Consider the following 19985-nt stretch of genomic DNA (forward strand, 5'->3'; position numbering starts at 1 on the left):
CAAGTTGATTTCTTAGCATTTAATCTATATATTAAGTGCTTATGGTTTTTGCCACCCTTACATGTAAAATGTTTTTTTTTATTATTAAGTGTGACTTTCATAAATGTTTTTAAAAAAACCTTGTGAACTCTTGGGTTTATTTTGCCTAAAGTATGCTTGGAGACTTCGTTTCTCTTTTTTGGATCTTCACTACATGTTTGAAGTATGTTTTAGTTCTTTGAGTATCAATTCATATTATGATTCGTATATGCATATGCTCTTTATGGCCTTTTTTGGGCTCTCATTCAATAAAGCATATGTATGTTATGCCTCTTCGTAGGCTTCTTGTGGTATCCCTTAATGGATCATTTTGTTATTCCCCATTATGGGGGTTATATTTGTCCAATGGTGGACCTTATGAATGCATTATGCATTCTTGTAATTTTTGCATAATTTGCTTCCGCTCATTTTGTTTTAACATAATGTATGATTTAAAAACTTTGGTTTTCTAAATTTTTCGTTTCATACTAAAGTAACTATCATATTATGCATAAATTTTGCACCTTGTTAGGAATGTTCCTTTTTGAGTAAAGTGCAAAGATATTGTTTACTTGTTCTTTGTTGTTTTCTTTTCTCAGGATCTTGGAGATAGAACAAAGGGAAGTACCCTGGATGGTTCGGGAAATGGGTTCATCATTTGAAGACAATTGGAGGAAGGCTATTTCAAGTTTCATTGCATCCTTGCCGAAGCCTCTTGGAGTCGCCGAAGCTTCGTGGAGTTTTGCCCTTTTTTCAATCTTTTCGTTTCCCTGCAAAGCTTGAGGGGGGGTGTTAAAATGTACCCATCAATTGTTGTAATTAGACATATTTTATATATATAAAAGATGATACATATATATATATATATATATATATATATATATATATATATATATATATGGTATATATGTATATGTATCCTCCTATTTATATATATAAAATATATATTTTCCTTTTGTTTAGCCGTAGGGGTATTTTAGTCTTTTCCTCTATTTTACGCACATTCACTTTATGAATGTGATTGTAATTTATTTTATTTTTCTTTTTCTTTTATTTTTTATTTCTTTTTTCTCAAGTACCAAAAGGTACCTTGGGGGGCCCACTCAAATAGACGTTGGGCCCCTTCCAACGGTCACATTTGTGACCGTTGGAGGGGCTCCAACGTCTATGAGTGGAGCCCCTCCAAGGCTCCTTTTTGTTGTTATAAATAGGGGCTCTCCCCTTTGTATTTCTTACTTCTTGAGGGAGCTTATGCTCCATTGTAATGGGGTTTTTACCCCTTCTCCATTATTCTTCAATGATATGCAACTTATGACTTTATGTCATATTTTTCCCTTTTTATGGGTTTTATGTGTTAGCACATTATGTGCTTATGTTGTTTCCCTTTAATGGGTATATTTGCACTTCACGTGCATAGATATGGGTTCATTATTGAACCCAATGTATTTCAAGTCACTTTCTAACACACCCACCGTGCCTTTTAGATAACGAAGAATACGTTTGACAGCATCCATGTGACCAGTCTTCGGTTCATGCATGAACTGAGATACTTGATTTACAGAATATACAATATCTGGTCTAGTAAAAGTAATGTAGTGTAACATGCCCACTAAGCTGCGATACTTGCTTGCATCAGGGTATAACTCACTATCATAAATACTGAGCTTTTGATTGACAACACTGGGTGTAGGCACAGGTTTGCAATCCGTCATTCCTGCTTTGGCCAGAAGATCAAGAGTATATTTGTGTTGAGTTAATGACATTTTTCCATCCTGTCTGTCCACCTCTACACCAAGAAAATATCTCAGTTCTCCAAGATCTTTCATTTTGAACCGCATGCTTAATAAAGTTTTAACTCGTTGAATATGATCTGGAGCATTACCAGTGATCACTATATCATCAACATATATGAGTAAGAAAACCATAGTGGTTTCATCCCCGTATATGAATAGAGAATGATCTAGTTGGGAACGAATGAAACCGTGGTTCTGAATCTCTAAGGAGAAGCTCTCAAACCATGACCTAGAGGCTTGCTTTAAACCATACAATGCTCTAGTTAATTTGCATACATATTCTTTTGGGTCTCCCTCTGCATAACCTTGAGGCTGTTCCATGTAAACTTCTTATTTCAAATCCCCATGAAGGAATGCATTTTTAACATCAAGTTGACTAAGGGGCCACCCATGTTCAATTGCCAGGCCAAGAATCCTACGAATAGTTCCCATTTTCACCACTGGACTGAACGTCTCATCATAATCTTGACCGTATTCTTGAGTAAAACCTTTGGCAACAAGACGTGCCTTGTATCGTTCAATGCTATCATCTGGTTTGTACTTAATCTTATACACCCATTTTGAGCCAACAACATTTTTATCGGGGGGACGACCAACTATCTCTCATGTTTGACACTCATAAAGTGCCTCGATCTCCTCATTCATTGCTTCAATCTATTTGTTAGATTGAACAACTTGACAAAACCCAAGTGGTTCTTCGTGTTTTTCAATCTTGGATAGAAAGATCTGAAAATCCATAGAGAAGTTATCATAACTCACCCATTTTTCAATAGGATGCCTTATCCTGCCTGATCTTCTTGGTGTCTCTTTATTGCTGGACAATGCCACTTGTTCTCCAACAGGTACATTTGTTTGCTCTCTGGGTCTCCTGGTATAGACATTTCCTTTGTATCTCGGACATTCTGTTTCTGATACCTTATCTGAAGCTGTCTCATCATGTACGCTTTCAGGAACCAAAGTGGTATGTTCTGTAGTATGTGAAATAAGTTCAGCACTAAGCCATGGATCATACCAATTAGCAGCCGCGTCAATATGTTCACGATTGTGGTATGCTTTATTTTCTAAAAAATTATTTTCATCAAAGACAACATTTCTGGAAATTCTGATCTTCTTATTGGCGGGGTCATAGCACCTGTAACCCTTGTATTCATCTGCATAACCTACAAATTGGCATATAGAGGCTTTGTCTTGAAATTTAGTTCTCATCGATTTATCAATGTGTACTTAACATCTGCATAAAAAAACTCGTAACTCATCATAATCTGGTTGTACACCAAAAAGAACATAATAGGGAGACTGATCTTCAAGGATAGGCATAGGAAGCCGATTTATCACATGAGTGACAGTGTGAAAAGCTTCTGTCCAGAGACTAATAGGCAAGTTACAACCATGCATCATACTCATTGCACTTTCCACAATATGTCTGTGTTTATGTTCAACAATTCCATTTTGTTGTGGAGTGTACGGGCAAGAAACTCTACGATGTATCCCATTTTCTTGGAGAAAATCTAAAAATTCTTTGGAAGAATACTCACCATCTCCATCACATTGGAGAATTTGAATATTTTGGGAGAATTGAGTTTTAACGTAGGCATGAAAGTAACGGAAAATAAGAAAAACCTCTGATTTGTGTTTCATAAAGAATATCCAGGTAAAGCGAGAGAAACTGTCAATAAAGGATACATAATATTTACTTCCAGAAGATGAAGGATTGGGGGCTGGGCCCCAAACATCAGAACATATTATCTCAAAAGGCATGGAAACTCTTTTATTTATTTGATGAAAAGGAAGTACATGACTTTTGCAGACCTGACAACTAGGACACATTTTATCCTTCAATGAAGGTGAGACAGACTTTGAAAGAAAACCATTGGACACTAACTTTTCAATAAAGACTTGACTACAATGACCAAGACGAGAATGCCAGAGATCTGGCTTATTACATTTGGATAAACTTAGGACACCTTTAGAGACATGATCAAACTTGGGCTTCAGGACATTGGAGGCTGGATCTTCATTGAAGACATACATGTTTCCACGTCGCTCTCCTTTAGCGAACATCTCCTTCGTTTGAAGATCCATTCTCCTTTTTTATTTTGCTTGATCGTCATTTTTGACAGTGCAGTCATTAGCAACTGTTGTATATTATCTGGTGAGGCCCTTTGGCTCTGCCCTATCTGCCTATTCTTTGCTTTGTTTCCTTTATCCTTGTTTTGGGGATTGAACCAACAGTTTGCCTTTATGCGACCCTTCTTGTTGCACTGAAAACAAGTAGAAACTCTCTTCTGACCCCCTGATTGAAACCCTCCTGGAGTACTAGGTGTAGGAAGAATGCCACGACCCCCTTGTCCAAACCGACCACGCCCTCTTCCTCCTTGATATCCTGCATTTCCACGTCCATGTCCAGGTAATGTGTCCATAGCCAACACATTATGTGAATTCCCACCTTGGTCACCAATGCCTCTCAAGTGTTGCTTCATACTTATCTCATGTTGCAATAGCTTGGGTTATAGCTCTCCAAAAGTGGGCAACACAAGTAGGACCTCAAGAGCTGCAGTGAAAGCGTAATACTTGAAAAGAAGTGTATTCTCCTGTTATGGGTCACGGGTCTGGAGATCCAGACCCGTGATCATTAACGTGTCATTAATGGCACTGTGTGTAATTTATCTTCTTGTAAAAAGGGTACTTTTGTACCCTAGTCTTATACTTTGTATGTTATTATAAATGAGATCACACAGCAGCCGACCTTGCGTATTGGGGGGTTATTGGCTTTTTTTTTTCATTCTCTGCTATATCTCTCTCTCTCTCTTTCCCTGTCTCTCAGCTCTCACGAGTGGATTAAAAACTAACATGGTATCAGAGCTACGCTACAGCTGAAGCTGGAATTGATCGAAAAAGGTACGTCTGAAAGATCCCTTTCTCCTCGATAATTTTTTTTTCTCTTCTTAAGTCAAGAAAAATACTTTTGTTTTCCCAAATCTCGTCTGCATCTTTTTTCTGGTTTACCCAAGTTCGATCAGATCACCTCTTTTCTGGTTTCCCCAATCTCGTCTTTCCCCAATCTCGTGGTTTGCCCATTTTCCCCAATATCGTCTGCACTTGTTTTATCGAGAGCACATGTTAGTTCAGTAAGTGCCCTTATATCAACTTCTGTTGCCTCTATTTGTGCAAGAGTACAAGGTTGACTGGATATTGCTTGTTGTGCCGCAGAAGAAACTTCATTTGCAGCAGCTTTTGCCTGCATAATCGCCGCAGAAGAAACTTCATTTCTTCTCCTTGTCTGAGTTACCCAGTTGAATATCTCTTCATTCTGCCTTTCATATATTTTGCTAGTTGTCTTTGATCACAGCGTGACCTAATCACACAATTGGGTTTTTTTATTTTGATTCAGCCACACTGCTTTTCGTTTCACAGTGTGAATTCATATTCACGTTTTTTTTTTTAATTTCTGCTTTTCGTTTCACAATCCAATATTCAATCACTTATGAAAATCAGAAATCTGACAAATTTTTAATTTCTGCTTCAAATTCAGCCACTGTCGTCAGCCATTGATCTGAATTAGTTTCTGCAAAAAAAAAAGAAAAAAAAAGGTTACAGAAACTGTAGACAGACTGTGCTAAACACATTCTTAACATTGTAAACCATGGATTCATTCCCTAATCACTCGGTTCTTTCTTCAAGTTTCCTCAGTCAACTCGTGTCTGAAAAATTAAACAATGGTAACTTCTTGACTTGGAAGAGACAAATCATACCTTTTATTAAGAGTCAGGATCTTTCTGGACATCTGGATGGATCTATTCCAGTTCCTCCTGAATTCATATCATAAGAAGAAAGGGACAATAAAGGGGAACCTACTACAGTATATGTTAGAAATCCTGAATTTGTGGCTTGGATGAAAAGAGACCAAGCGCTTGTTGCTTATATCACATCTACACTGTCACAAGAGGTACTTGTAGCAATTCCAGATGACTGTACTGCCATGCAACTTTGGAACAGACTTGTTCAGACATACTCACAGGTTTCTCAGACCAGGATTATGTTTCTTAAAAGAGAATTTCAAATGTTAAGAAAGGATTCCATGACCATCATGGAATACTTGAACAAAATGAAGGTTATCACAGATCAACTTGCAATTGTTGGAAGTACAGTAACTGATAAAGATTTGGTACAACAAACTCTTAGTGGATTGGGACACGACTATCATATGATTGTTACTTTATTGTTATGTTTACCTGAGCTCCCCAACTTTGAAGATCTGCGTGCAAAATTGTTACAATATGAGATGAACCTAAAGGGGTTTTCTGAAGAATCATCTATGCATCTTGGGGCACAAGAAGTTCTTGCTACAGGGGTTACTTATGCACGAGGACGAGGAAGCTATGATATCAAGGGAAAAGGAGGACAATGAAGAAATGGTCAAGGAGATCGTGGATTATTACCTACACCCAACACATATACCAACTCACAAAGACAGAGGCCAATCCCTACATGCTTTCTATGTAACAAAAGGGGACATATTAAAGCTAACTGTTGGTTTAATCCTTTAAATAAAGGAAAATCAATCCAAACTGAAGCAAAAAGAAACACAGACAGTACAAGGACCAATGGAGAAGTAAAGGAGTTATTGTTGTCAGCTTTAGCAGAATTAAATCTGAAACAAAACGAGCAAGGTACTTGGTACGTGGACTCTGGCGCGGCGACTCACGTTACTGGTGATGCAGGTAAGCTCCTAAAACTTATTCCTTACATTGGTAAAAGCAATATAGTTACTGGAGATGGATCACACCACTCTGTCTCTCATATTGGAAACTCCATTATACCTCTGTCCGAATCTTCTATTAATCTTTTAAAAGTCCTTTATGTTCCTGAAATCAAGAAAAACATCGTTTCAGTTTCTAAACTTGTCGATGATATCAAAGCCTCAGTTGAATTTACTCCCTCTTCTGTTCTTGTCAAGGATCTCTGCACGAAGGAGACGTTCGCTAGAGGAAAACGACAAGGCAATATGTATGTCTTTCAAGAAGATCCTTCAGCACATATTCGCTCTGCAGATCCAAACTTGAAGCTCCAATCATCGTTGCCTTTTGAAAATTCTACTTGTCTTCAGTGTCTCTGAAATCAATAAGCCAAATCTTTGGCATGGTCGTCTAGGTCATTGCAGTAGTAGTTTCATTGAAAATCTTGTTTCAAATAACCTCATTCCCAAGTCAAGTTTAAGAATAAATGTCGATGACAACAAATGTTCTAGTTGTCTCTTATGTAAGAGTCATGTCTTACCGTTTCATTCTATTAATAAAAGAGCTTCAAGACCTTTTGAGACTATTTGTTCTGATGTTTGGGGGCCTGCTCCAGTTGCTTCCATATCTGGAACAAGGTATTACCTTTTGTTTGTTGACAGTTATTCTCGTTATTCTTGGATATTTTTCATGAAACACAAATCTGAGACCTTCAAGTTGTTCCGAAACTTCTATTCCTTTATCAAAAACCAATTTTCTGAAAACATCCTTAGTTTCCAATGTGACGGAGGAGGTGAATTTTCTTCCATTGACTTTACTAACTTTCTCCAAAGTAACGGGATAAGGAAAAAGGTGTCTTGCCCATACACACCTCAGCAGAATGGGATTGCTGAAAGAAAGCATCGCCATATTGTTGAGAGTGCGATGAGCATGATGCATGACAGCAGTCTCCCGATCACTTTATGGACAGAGGCTTTTCATTCTGCAGTTCATGTGATAAATCGTTTGCCCATGACTATTTTGGAAAACAAGTCTCCTTGTGTCTTTTTGGTGTACATCCCAACTATCATGATTTGCATGTGTTTGGTTGTTTATGTTATGTTCATGTTGATAGTTCAATGAGACATAAGTTTCAGGACAAGGCTCTGAAGTGCAGGTTTGTGAGTTATGCCGATGACTATAAAGGGTACAGGTGCTATGATCCGGTGAGCAAGCGCATCAAAATATCAAGAAATGTCATCTTTGATGAATTGAATTTTGATTGTCGATATACTAGTTCTTCAGAATCATAACCTGAAGTTGAGGCCTATCATCCTTGGTTGAATTATGAACTTCTCCCCGGAACTAGTGAGGTTTGCTCGAACTGTACTCAAAAGAATAAGGAATCTATGCCTGCTGATGAAGTGGTTGCTCATGAAAATACAGACCCAACTTCGAATCCACAAAGGTATAAAGGTCTTGTCTACGCTCGACGAGAAAGAGAGCCGCCCACCATAGTTAATTCAGACATGGACTCATCCTCTACATCCGATATTGCTGATAATAGAAGATCCACACGTACTCGTCATCCAATTGAAAGATGGGTCAGTTATGAAAATTTCTCATTAGATTTTCAACTCTTTCTAACAGCCTTGAATAAAGAAGATGAACCCACAACGTTCTCTCAAGCATCAAATTCCAGAAGATGGATTGAAGCAATGAATGAGGATATGGAAGCTCTACATGAATGTGGTATGTGGGATGTCGTATCAAGACCACCTGACATAAATGTTGTTGGTTCGAAATGGGTATACAAAATAAAGTATAAACCAGATGGGTCTATAGAGCGATACAAGGCGAGACTTGTAGCCAAAGGTTTTACACAGGAGCAAGGACAGGACTATGATGAAACTTTTAGTCCAGTGGTGAAGATGGGAACAATCAAGGTTATACTTTCCTTGGCTATTGAACATCAATGGACTATTAGCCAACTTGATGTGAAGAATGCCTTTCTTCATGGAAATTTGAGAGAAGAAGTATACATGGAACAACCCACTGGCTACGCAGAAGGTGATCCTACAAAATATGTATGCAGACTAAAAAGGGCGATATATGGATTGAAGCAGGCATCTCGATCTTGGTTCGACAGTTTCTCTGTTGAAATTCAAAAATATGGTTTTAAGAAATCTCTTCTTGACCACTCCTTATTTATCTTTAAGAACCAAGACACAATTACTCTGTTGTTGATATATGTAGATGATATCGTCATCACTGGTAATTCCAATGAGCACATTAAAGAAGTGAAACATCTCTTGAATCAAAGGTTCAAAATGAAGGACCTTGGCAAGCTACAATACTTTCTTGGAGTTGAAGTCGAGTTGAAGTCGACAGTACTTCTTAAGAGATGTCTCTCACCCAACATAAGTATACCATTGATGTTCTAAATAAAGCGGGTATGAAAGACTGCAAGCCCTTGGGCACTCCTAGTGTCCTTCATCAAAGGCTTAGGTCTCAAGATGGGGATCCATTTGATAATCCCACACAGTATCGTAGCATAGTAGGTATGTTACAATATCTCACCTTTACTTATCCAGATATAGTCTACTCGGTGAATCAAGTCTCTCAGTTTATGCATGCACCATGTGAAGGGCATATGGAAGCGGTTAAACGGATACTTCGATACCTAAAGGGAACTGTTGGGGATGACCTCATATATCAGAGAAAGACAAATGGGCAAAATGCACATGAGATCACTGTTTATTCTGATGCGGACTGGGCAGGAGATCCAGATGAACGCAGATCGGTATCCGGCTATTGTGTGTTTGTTGGGATGAATTTAGTTTCTTGTAGTAGTAAGAAACAAAAGGCTGTTGCCTGATCCAGTACAGAGGATGAATATAGGTCAATGGCAGCCGCCACTGCTGAAGCTACTTGGATTAGACATTTACTGACAGAAGTAGGGGAATCGATCTCTCGATCACTTCTTTTGTGTGACAACCAGAGTGCCATTAGTATGTCTTTTAATCCAATCCATCACAGTCGTGCCAAACATATTGAAATAGATCAGCATTTTGTGAGACAAAAGGTAGAAGAGAAAGAGATTGAGCCTGAATTTGTACGAACCACAAATCAGGTGGCAGATATATTTACAAAATGATTGACGAAAGACAGATTTTGGATGTTAAAAGCCAAGTTGTTCATGGTCCAAGATCATGCACAACTTGAGGTAGGGTGAAAAGAAGTGTATTCTCCTGTTACGGGTCACGGGTCTGGAGATCCAGACCCATGATCATTAACGTGTCATTAATGGCACTGTGTGTAATTTATCTTCTTGTAAAAAGGGTACTTTTGTACCCTAGTCTTATACTTTGTATGTTATTATAAATGAGATCACACAGCAGCCGACCTTGCGTATTGGGGGGTTATTGGCTTTTTTTTTATTCTCTGCTATCTCTCTCTCTCTCTCTCTTTCCCTGTCTCTCAGCTCTCACGAGTGGATTAAAAACTAACAATACTCTGGTCCAAGTCCACTGAGAGTTTGCTGAACCTTTTTCTTTATCTGAAATCACACTTCCAACTATTCCCAACTGATCTGAGATGGTCTTAACACGATTGAGATACTCCATAATTGACATTGATTCCTTAGATTCTGAAATTCCTTCTTCAAGTAAAGAACCCGAGCCTCTGATATTTGAGAATATGTCTCTGCAAGCTTTGCCCATAATTGTTTTGCTGTGAGGCCATCTGTGATGAAGATTAACACTTGAGAAAGTTTTTCAGAAATGAGATGGGGAAGAAAGCTCGAGGACATACCATTTTGAGTAAAAGAGGAATCCATTAAAGATTGAAAGTACAGAAAAACAAATATTCAACCAGCAACACAAACTGAATGAGCTGTTCCAAGCAATTTGTAAACCTATGCCTGTGAACCTTTTTTTTTTACAGTCTCAGCAGTAACGAACAGATCGTCTGGTCGACGTTCAGACAAGAGGCACTGATTTATGAGCGTTGTAAAATTCAGTTGTAAATAACCGCTCACAATAAACGAAGAACACCAATATACGTGATCTTACTTTGCTAGTTGAAAAGGCACAAAAATATGGTTTTGAGAAAACAGTTAAAAGGACAAAAGACAGTAGAAAAGACGTTTTGTTGATCCAGGCTGCTAGCAAACAGAATGCAATAGAAATAGGAGAATAAATCAAATCTACACGACAGAAATATAAGCAAACAGAAATTTCATAGAATAAAATGAGAGTATCAGATCGAAGAATAAATCAGATCTCCACAACAAAAAGGAGCTGAATGATTTGATGTCAGGCCCAAAACAGAAACCGACTAGATTTGACGTCAAACAAAGGCAAATCTTAACGACAACATAAGAATATTAGGTTTTGAGAAAAAAAAATTGATTTAAGATAAGAGTAGGAAAAAGCTGAGGCGATGAGAGAAAGAAACAATAGGAATAAAAAGAGAATGAAGAGAAAGAAGTACCCACTGTTGGATTGACTGAATCAGATCTCTCTGGGCATACCTTCATGCAAGACAACCGAACCTTGCTTTGATACCATGAAAGATTTCCACCGCAGCCCTATTCTGCAGAAAATAAGAGAAGAAGAGAAGAGAGAGACTTGTAGGAAAAACGGAGGCTGCACACGTTAACCCCTCTCAACCCTAATATGATTACTTATATAACATGATTTACAATATGTGAATATTACAAAGTGCCACTGATTAATGAAAAGAATATAGCACATGCTGAAAACAATATAAGTGAGCAGTTTGGATCCATCAGACGTTTGGATTTGGATCCAAACGTTTCCATACTCGATACACGACCTCTTATCATTCCCCACCTTCGCAGAAGCTGGACGACTCTGATATCAACAAAATTCTGACTGTCCTGGAAGAAAACCAATCCTGCTGTGCATAGAACCATGACATGGTGGATTCTTTCTTTAGCTGCTCTTGATAAGGTGTTAACCTCTTCGTATGCCCCATACTTGTGATAAAGCTCGAACAAATCAACAAATTGACTCCCATAAGCTTTGATGAGTGGCCAAGACCTACGTCCTGTCATTCGAGCTAGAGCATCTCGAACTTCTAATCCTTTGACATTGATAAGAAATTGCTGCTGGATGGGATCATCTGGCTGACCAGCTGTCCCAAACTATGGTTCAGGGAGAAATCCTAGCAACGTAGTGGCCGGGACAACATAGGTAAGGGATGTTTCAAAAATATGATTCAAGCATGCAAGAAATCCAAAGGTTCTAATGCAAAAGCCTAAGAAAGAATTTTGAAAATCATGAGAAGCATACACTTGCATACAAGGTTTGCATTCAAGCCTTGATTGAGGAAGGTTGTATTTGACATAAGTCTAAGTGAACATGAATAAATCTCCTCAATTGGTCCTACCAAACCATGCCTAAGCCTATATACATTAAATGTCAGAGTCTAGGCTCTTAAGTTCACAAGCAAAGTGTTGACATTTATGGAATAATAACTTAGAAATTTAAGCAAGACAAGGTGTAAGTTCAATCAAACGAGGACAGGTCCCATCACGGTCGCCACTCCTGTGGTCGTTGCAAAAAAATCTTTTTAGAAAGAAACTTTCGCAAGTCCACTTGACCTTTTGAAAAAGATTTTGAAGATAACTCGTCTCTGTTTTGAAAATTTGAGGCAGTGTTATTAAAAACGCGCCTCAAGGCGCAAAAAGCGCGCCTCGCCTCAAGGCGAGGGCCTTTGTGCCTTGAGGCACAGCATAAAAGCGTAAATACCCTAAGGCGTACGCCTCATACGCCTTGAGGCGTACGCCTCAGGGCGAGGTGCGCCTCAAAGTGAGGCATAGACGCCTCAAATTTTTGGTCAAATGGGGGTCAAAGCACCCATTTGACTGAAAATTAGGGTTAATATATCGAGGGCCCTCATTCTCTGCTCGTTTCTCTGTGAGGCAAAAAGTTTGCGTAAGCTCACCCAACAGGGGGGCATTTAGCCAATCCCTTCCGCCTGGCTTGTGGCAGCAGCAATAGGGTTGCTGCAGTTGTTGCCAGCGGCAAAAAAAAGAAAAGTAGAAGAAGAAGAAGAAGAAGAAGGAGAAGAAGAAGGGGAGGAGGGCACTCACCTGCGCAGTGGGCGGCGACGACAACTTTCTTGGTGGTGGTAGTGGAGTAGGCAGAGCAGAGAGAGGGATCTGAGAGGGAGCGTGGGGGTAAACATAGAGAAGAGTGAACGAGAGAGGGGATTGGGTTGGGCCCATTTGTTTTAAGAGGGTCGGTTAGAGTGTTTGGATCTGGGTTGAATTTAAGTGGGTCGAACCTTGATCCAAACCATCTTAAGAGAGGGGAAATCGGTTAATGAGGTCGGATTGGGTTGGGCCCATTTGGACCCAACTCAATCGGTTAATGCAATTGTGTTGTTATTTCAGATTGGATTGGTCATGTTGGATCCAAGATCCAACCAAATTCTAAATACAACGGACCCAGCCAAAAATGAGTCTCACATTGAATAGCTTTGGGTTTGGGTCCAAACGGACCCAGCCAAATTCTAAATACAACACAATTGCATTGAATTGGAATTGGATCCAATCCAATCTCAATCCAATGCAATATAACATAGAGATAGATTTTTAAAATGGATTTGGATTTGTATCCAAATCCAAAACCACACCTACACTATATATATATATATATATCATCTACAGTTAGGTCTTTGCATGTCTTGACAATGAGTCCATATCCAATTCTAGACCCATAGTTCTTATCAATATGGACCTAGCTTGGATCCAACCTGTTTTAGAGATTGGATCTATCAAATGGATATGGTTTTATGACATTAAAGGTTTTTTGAGCGGTTCGAGTATCTTAAGAGATCTGGCTATATATATTCTTCTAAACCCGGATAGGGTTCATTGACAGGATCCAAGTCCTTGTTATGATGTTTCACAATTTTGGACCTATTACTGGATCCCAACACATTTAAATTTTTTTTATTCATAATTTTAGATATTTTTTAGTCTTTTTTAAGTTCAAATTTTTTTTTCGAGGCTTACGCTTTACGCCTCGAGGCTTACGCCTCCCTCAGATTTTGGTGGAGCGCCTCGCTACGCCTCAACTCTTTTCACAACACTGATTTGAGGGAAAACTTTGGAAATGGGATCCGCTTGTCGGTACGAGGTTCAACCGTTCCTGGTGCCTTTACCAAGGGTAATTGAACCAAGAATTGAATTTTATACCTTGCATTGCTTAAAATGCCTAAGAAATTATTCTAAGTCCTAGAATGCAGAAATGAAAATGCTATGATTTTTGAGGAATTTTCAAGGAAAATCTTGATGTATGCTGAAAATGGTTTTGAGATTGAGATTTGCTTTGAAATGTTTCAAAATTGAATTGCAAGTGATTTTGAAATTTACTTTGGAAATACTTTGAAAATTTGTTTTGAAATAATCTCAAAATTAATTCGAAATTACTTTGAAAATACTTGGAAAATGATTTGAAATGATTTCAAAATTAATTTGAAATTACTTTGAAAATATTTGGAAATTGGATGAAAATGATTTCAAAATTAATTCAAAATTACTTTGAAAAATGTTTGAAAAATCATTTGGAAAATATCTTGAAATCATTTTGACATGATTTTGAAATTAACTTTGAAGATATTTCGAAAATCATTTTGAAAATAACTTGAAATTATTTTGAAATGATTTCGAAAATGATTTGAAATCAATTTTGAAAATCACTTCGAAAATCACTTGGAAAATATTTTGGAATTGAAAGTGTTTTTGGAGAATTCAAATTTTTGAAAATTGCTTGGAAAATGAGATGATTGTTTTAAAATTGAAAAATGGAAATTATTTTGAAATCAAAATTAAATTCGAAGGTGAAATTGAAGTTGAAATCAAAATCAAAATTGAGATTGAGATTGAGATTGAGATTGAGATTGAGATTGAAGTTGAAGTTGAAGTTGAAGTTGAAGTTGAAGTTGAAGTTGAAGTTGAAGTTGAAGTTGAAGTTGAGGTTGAAGTTGAGATTGGAGTTGAAATTGAAAATTGGAATTGAAATCGGAATTGATTTTGAAATCAAAATCGAAATTAGAATTTGAAATTGAATTTGAATCTAAAATTAAAATCGAAATTGTCTTGAAATTGAATTTGAAATTGAAATTGAAATTGAAATTGAAATCAAAATTGAAATTATATTTTACAAAAATAAAGATGAATTTGCCACATATCCACAACTATGGCCACAAATATGTTTTAAATACATCTTTTTGAAAATATCTTGGAAAACTTTGAAATATGCAATGGTTTTTGAAAATAGCCTAAGAGTGTAGGCTTATTGCAACTTAAAAGAAATTAGTAAATCTGAATTTCATTCGTATTCTGACTATGGCCATAAATACAAATTCCATTAAGTTTATTAAATTCTTAGAAGAAGGTGCGCGTGTCATTCGTGTTTTTGCCATCGTGGGATTGGAAAATATGTATGCCAAACCATAGCAATTCAATATTCAAAAATTAAACTATATGCAAATGCAGTCTATCTAATGCAAAAAGGGAAATTTTCAGTATTTTTTATATTTATTACAATTTATATCGAATAATTGAATAATGAAATGAGAAAATAAAAAGGAAATAAAGAAGAATATCATCTTGAGCTTTTCCTACAAAATTAGCAAACATATTAGTAGAAAATGTAGGCTTTTATGGATTTATCCAACAATATCCAGAAATTAAAGGATATTTTTAAAAAATGAGCCTTTTTCATGCCTTCCATAAAATAAAAATCATAAAATGAAGTAAAAGATGAATGTATGACTTGATAAACTATCATAATGAACTTAATTTGAAAAATAAATTTTGAAATTTAGGGCAAAATGACCAAAATACCCCTAATTTTAAGACTGGCCTTAAAATTAGGGTTTACTGAAATAAATTTTGAAATATTTATCACATGGAAGCTCAAAAATTTATAAAATTGATTGGAGAGCTTGTTGATGTGATTAAAAACATTATCAAAGTTTTAGATCATAGAAATAATATTCAAAATTAAGAAATTAAATACAAAAATACCAATTTACCCCTATTTTAGCAAAATTATGACTTTTAGAAAACCGGTTTTAAAAAATGCAATGAATGAAATGCCAAATGACCATAGAAATTTATGAAAATTGGTATGGATCTCCCTAACAGCCTTAGGAACAATCTAGAATTGAAAAATTCAAGAAAACTTTGAAGAAAAATCCGAATTAGGGTTTTTTATCAAATTAAAACAGGAATTTGCAGAATCAAGATTTACAAGAAAACCTGTCAGAGCATTTCTGGTGAATGAAGGTCTAAAACAACTCAAATCAAGCTCTAAATGAATCCATGGATTCAAAACACATCAGAGAAACATTTCTTTTTTACAGAATATCAAAATCATTTCTGAATCTTGAGATATGAATGAACCATTCGAGAATTAATTTTAAAACAAGAGATTGAATTTTAAGAGACTAGTTTCTGTAATTTGGGTGTTTTAGAGGCTAAACCGACTCAATTTCTCCCAAATTTGTGGGAGAAGTTGCTTAACACAATCAGGAAACTACTCTAATTTACAGAAACGAAAAATTAAATTTGGTTTGGGAATGGTAACTTCGAGAAGTCACTGTTTTATCTCAGGAAATGAACCTGATGCAGTTCTGTAACCAGTCCCGGTTTTTAACAGAATTGAAATAGCAAATGAGCATGAAAATTTATAAAAATTGACAGGGATAAACTAGACACATAATGGAAGAAACCCCCCTTTTACAGATCTTGAAAACTATTTTTGGTTAGAGAGATCTGATCCAGACAAGATGAGATAAAATCTAAGCAATGCTTAATGATGCAAAATAATAGGGTTCTGATTTTCGATCGAAATCAAATATAAAATGTTCATGAAAATTGCTAAAAATTTGCAGAGATAAACTAGACATGCAAAGGAAGAAAATTCTTTTTACAGATCTTAAAATTGATCTCCCATTAGGGAGATTTGATTCATGTAAGTTGACTCAAGATCTGAGTAAGGCCTGAGAATGCAAAACAATAGGGTTTCGATTTTCGGTCAAAATGAAATATGAAATGACAATGAAAATTTATGAAAATTTATGAAAATTGACATGTATAAACTAGACATTCTAAGAAAGAATTTTTTTTTTACAGATCTAGGAAATGATCTCCCTTTAAGGAGATATGACTGCAACAAGTTGATCCTGGACCTGATCAACGCATGAGGTTGCAGACATACATGGTTTCGGTTTTAAATGAGAATAAAATAGAAATTGATCATAGAAATTGCTGAAAATTTGCAGGGATGAATTAGACATGCAAATGAAAAAACCCCTTTTTACAGATCTAGAAAATGATCTCCCATTAGGGAGATATGACTCTTACAAAATGGACTAAAACCTGAGTAACTAAAATGATACAAAGTGACTGGGTTGTGGTTTTCGATCAAAATCATGTATGAAATAACCATAGAAATTGCTAAAAATTGGCATGAATAAACTAGATTCAATCCTTGAGACACCACTTTCTACGAATCGAAGAGATCATCTCCTATTAGGGAAAAATCACTCCGGCAAGTCGGTCCTGATTCTGCTAAAATCCTGACGGTGCAGAATGACAGGGTCCAAATCCCGATTTTTAAAGTGGGTCCACAAATCCCCCAAAATCGTGAAATATTCACAGATTCATGGAGATACAATCATGAATCAGTCATAAAAAATTCAGATCAAAAATGCAAGAAAAAACATCCAAAATTAAGATGCTAACATGAAGCCAGAATCAAAATGCATGCAAAATAGAAAAGAGAATGAAAACATATAATCTATTAAAGCATAAAATGGAAATAAAAGCATAGATGCTATATTTTCGAATTTTAGAAGAAAGAAAACAGTAAAATAACATCTAATACAGAATTAACAAAGCAAAAATCAAATGAAATAAGGCATGGATCAATTTGATATGGCCGATTGAAGAGGAATTTGATCTATAGAAGATCAAATTCCATATTCATGGTGGCTTTTGATAGAAATGGAAAAGCAATAGCATAAGATCAACAAAAAAGAAAATTAGAGAGATGAGAGGGAGCTCTTACCTGTTAGAGAATCTCCAATCCTTGGCTGCAATTGATCTTCACTTTAAAGGAGGGAGGCACCAAGGAGGGGGGCGATTTTCTTGGAGAAGAAGGGAAAAGGAGAAGAAGGAAAAGGGGAAAGAGAGAGAGAGAGAGCAAGGGAGAGAGAGGGCTGGACTCCTTGGGTTTGGCACCCCCCTAGGGTTGGAATTTTATGAAAATTCCAACCCTACCCTTGGGGCATTTTTGTTTTTTTTAGAAAAAAGTGACATGTGATGCCACTTCATGTGTGTACACGTGGGTTTTTAAAAACAAAGGGGAGAGGTTAAAAACAAATGAAATAAGGTTTTAAAAAGGTAAGGTGAGAATTAACTTTGAAATTGGCACCATTTGGAGCCTAAAATCAAAGTGGATCCAAGATCCATTTGAATTTTTTTTAGAATAAAATCCAAATTAACATTTTAAATGGGACCCAAATTGTTTTTCTTTTGAAAACTTTTTGAAACATTGAATTTTTGAAATGCAAAGATTGATTTTAAAATTGGTTTTTGAAATCGGATCTGGATCCAAAGTTTTGAATAAAGTGGATTTGGATCTCGATTGAAGATGAAAATGAAAGGAATTTATCCGAAACAATTTTCGAACCCCTGGATATGAGTTTATGAAATGGATTTGGATGAAAAATCTAGACCCATGATAGAAATTGGACTTGGATCTTGGATTTAATACTGGATCGGGCCCAAAAATGAAATTGGATCTTGGATTTGGATAAGGATCCAAGGAATGAAATCGGGTCTCAGATATCAGACAAGGAGATGAATCTGAGTCCGAGTTTAGAAATTGATCCAATTTATCATTCTGAATGGATTAGAAGGTAGATCCAGATGGAAATGGATCTTGGATTCTGAAAATTAAGGAATGGATCTGGAAGTAATTGATTGGATCCTGGATATCCAATGAGATATTCCAGGTTCAAAAGGTAAATTAGACTTTAGATATGGATAATAGAATGAATTGGATAAAAGATCCAGGTCCAAGATAGAAAATGTACATCAGATCCAATATTGAATCCAATATCCGAATTTAAATGTGGATTGGATCTCGGATATTGATAAAATGTCAGATGAAGGAATTGATCCGAGTCCGAATCGAGAATTGTCTCAGCTTGAAAATTGATAGAAATGATGTTCTAAAAAAATTATAATTTTTTTGTTTTTGCCTTGCAGGGGTAGCGTAACACGGTACTAGACTAGTTTGAACTGACTTGAACTGGATAGAATTGAAATGAACTGAATTAGAAGTCAGTTATACTAAGGTGAACTAAATTCGGAGCTAAAACACTAGCTGGCCTGACAGAGATTAGCTCAATTTTGACTGAATTGAGTTGAAACGAGCTAAAATGAAGGTCCCGGAATACAAGCAGTGACTTAGAACTGAAACGAGACCATTCAAACTCCTGATGAGCTTAAATTAGACTCATGGGGATAGGATCTACTAGGTTTGACTGACTCAGAGACAGTTTGGTTAAAATTTGAGCTAGAAATGAGCTCATTTTGCCTGAAATGAACTGGATTTAGCTAGAATGAACTGACACTGCTCATCGTGAGTTCTGGGGAGTTAGAAATGGCTGCCATTCTAACTCTTCTGAACTTAAGATGGGTTTGACTAAATCTAACTGATGAGGGGCTAAGGGTGACTCAGGGGTAAAATGCTAATTTTATTGATAAAATGACGTAAATTGACCTCTAGACTGGGATAAACGTAGGGGTGAGACTCTTACGTTGCCCTGCAGGGGGTTGGCATCGGCGGAAGGAGGTGTCCGGAACGGACCTGAAAAATTTAGGGTGTTTACAACCATCCAAACCTGGTCGTCCAGGCGGTGGGGCTACGCCTTTGACAACTTATATCCTCATATGTGTTCTGAAAAGAACATGCCATAGTGCACTCTACTGTATAATTGCATTATTGAAAAGGAGACCTTTCTTTTTGATGAATCTTAACTAGCAAAACCATGGTTAACCTATGAACAGAATTATAATAGGTTGAAAATTTTTCTTATCATTAAGGCTGGATGTGAAGAGTTGACTAGGACCATGTTATTGCAACCATTGTTCTGCATAATCTTTCAGTCAATCTTGATCTAGCATTTGTGATAAAATATGTAAGATTTATATTATACTTTTCTCAGGGCCTTCTATCTCATACAATAATGCAAGACATAAGTGTACAGATGAGACCGAACGAGGATTTTATGTGTGCGAGTGTAAAGGAGCTCTATGCAGGGAACATAGTGTGGGAGGAACTGAATATTTTGTATGTTGGATTTCTTCTAATTTTGATTTCTCTATACCCGATATAGTCCTTAC

General features: G+C 36.6%; 1 protein-coding gene across 1 annotated transcript in view; it reads left to right on the forward strand.

The window, feature by feature from the left end:
• LOC149813194 (uncharacterized) overlaps positions 1-19985 on the forward strand; it is a 70448-nt gene that overhangs the window by 48091 nt on the left and 2372 nt on the right. The gene's annotated exons all lie outside the window — the stretch shown is intronic.

Source organism: Nuphar pumila, chromosome 16, assembly GCF_984573655.1.
Source record: "Nuphar pumila chromosome 16, dmNupPumi1.hap1.1, whole genome shotgun sequence".
In the NCBI taxonomy this organism is placed as follows: domain Eukaryota; kingdom Viridiplantae; phylum Streptophyta; class Magnoliopsida; order Nymphaeales; family Nymphaeaceae; genus Nuphar; species Nuphar pumila.